The sequence below is a fragment of the Phoca vitulina genome, unplaced genomic scaffold (genome assembly GCF_004348235.1).
Source record: "Phoca vitulina isolate PV1807 unplaced genomic scaffold, GSC_HSeal_1.0 scaffold54, whole genome shotgun sequence".
Classification (NCBI taxonomy): domain Eukaryota; kingdom Metazoa; phylum Chordata; class Mammalia; order Carnivora; family Phocidae; genus Phoca; species Phoca vitulina.
Genome location: NW_022589757.1, coordinates 3329862 through 3332436, shown reverse-complemented (window position 1 = coordinate 3332436; position 2575 = coordinate 3329862).

The window sequence follows — 2575 nt, the reverse complement described above, 5'->3', positions numbered from 1 at the left end:
GGGGGAGATGAAAAAAGAAAAAAAAAGTCTTTGGTCAAATAAGTTTGGAAAAATTCAACAAACCATGTCCTTCCCTTAAAACATCACTATTAACCTATTAAAGATACAAAATATGTATAACCTTTTTTTATCTCAGCAAATCCTCAACTTACTGAACCCACAGGGCTCTTTTTTTTTTCTTTAGTAATATGTACTGATATCCAGGCCTTTGTGAAATGGCCACATAACTCAAGGCAAGACTCATTTCACCACTAAAAATGGGCAAAAAAACAAAAACAAAAAACCTTCAGTAGAGAATCCAAACATTATTTTGATTTACAGAACTTCCTGAAAACTGGCTCCATAATACAGAACTAGGTAACTAAAAGGGTTAGCTCCTTATGCTACATAATTATAAGGACATTAAATATTGGGAGCCCTAGTGCAAACCAATGACTTTAGAAGAGCTACAAGTAGTCCTTCTCTTTGGTGGCACCCATAGGAAGGGGCCTCATCTCATTCAAGCCCTTCTTGGTTTTTGACTATAAAGTTATATGATTTGGATTAAAAAAAGTTCCTATCTTAATATTCTTGAGATTGGAAATGGAACAGATCAGGGGTCAACATTTATTAATAACCAAAAAATAATACAAATCCAATAAACATATATAAAATATATTCCTATTAAAATAATCTGCATTACAACACATCTATATAGAACACTAAAAAAAAAGTATTTTCAAAATTCATTCCATTTTTTTAAGCCAACATTTCACTGTTGGGATCTCAAAGCAGGAAAGGACCTTCATTTTACAGTTGAGGAAACAGAGTCTAGATGGGTGAAGCCACTTGCCCAAGGTCACATAGCTGCTTTCTGAGGGAACCAAGACCAGAGAACCAGGCACATCTTTATTTCCACTAGCACCACCCCTTCAGTACAAAACAACATACTGAGATATCCACATCAACCCAAATCAATGAATTTTGTTTTAAAATGAAACTGTTTCAGGGCGCCTAGGTGACGCAGTCTGTTGAGTGTCTGACTCTTGGTTTCCACTCAGGTCCTGATCTCAGGGTCTTGAGATCAGCCCCGTGCTCAGCAGAGTCTGCTTGAGATTCTCTCTCTCCCTCTCCCACTGCCCCTCCCCACTCTCAAATAAATTTTTTAAAAAATAAAATGAAACTTTCAAAAAACTAAGTTTTTAGATAAAAATACTTATCAGTGCTCATATATTTAAAGTGCTGAAATGTATGTTAAATCAACAGGACAAAATTTATAATCGTCATCAGGACCAGTAAGCCCACTCATTATAGAAATGGCTTTATCCATTTGCATCTTAAACTGTTACCAAATTCTACCAATAATCATAATATTGAGCTTTAAAGTTGCTCCTGGGACTCTCAACTAAAATGATACATTCTTTGAAAATAGCTTAAAAGACATTCAAAGTATACTACTCCAGACTTATGACCAATAGGCTAGAAATAAATGCTGTCTTGTGTGCATAAACACAATGCTAATGAGTCTTAAGCAATCCACCATATTCTTTGATTTAATTTCCCTACAGTGGCAACCCTCTTGTACCAAGTCATCTACGCTCTCCCACTCAGTGTTCCACGTTGCTAAAAACACTAATCTGCAAAATGATGAACTGGTCATGAACTCCACCTCCTCCTACAGTCCCAATTTCTCCAGAAATACGTTCTATCCAATGAGCTCAGACAAAATTTGGTTTCTTTTTCTTTTAAGCCTATTGCATTAAATATTTCATTGCTGAATAATCTAATTTTGTCTATTCTTTAAAAAATGTCATACAAAATTCTTGGCAGATTCAATTTAGAATTTACACAAAGCAGTTACACTAAAGGTACTTTCATTCAAAACTATTTGAGAATTTGATGATAACAGCATTTGAATATCACTTCACAATTTACAAAACATTTTCACATCTTGTACCTCACTCAATAGCATTACTATTTAGTAAAGCAATTTGACAGTGCCCGGCACATAAGATATGCCCAACAAATACAGAATGAATGAACGAGCGGATGAATGAAAGAGCAAAGATGTAGCTTTACATAACTAACGAAGAGCACACTAGACAAACTGATATTGTAAGTCAACAGAGAGCAGTATTAAGTCATCTTAGAGGCAAACCTAAACTCAAATGTTATGAAAGCACCTACATAGAAGTAATTTAAATTACAATAACTATTCTTCCTTATTCAGTAAAGTACATTTACTATAGACCTCCACTAATTGTGAGGACTGGCACACATTAAAATTATCCTCCTTTTCTCCACGTTTTTTGACACTTTTTGTTGAGAGGAGGTCAAGTTTCAACTCCCAAACAATTAAGCATCAACACTGCCCAAAATTATCTTTGTGGAAGGAAGGCAGAGAAAGAATGGCATTATTTTCTTAATGATAGTTTTAACAATTTTTAAAAGATATTTGTTTACTTAAGGCAACAAACCATTCAGTTTTAAGCAATAATCAGTTTTTCAAACATCTTTCTAAAATATCATTTCAAGAAACATGTAACATATATATATGTAGTCAGTAAACAGGTATTGATTGCCTACTCTGTGACAA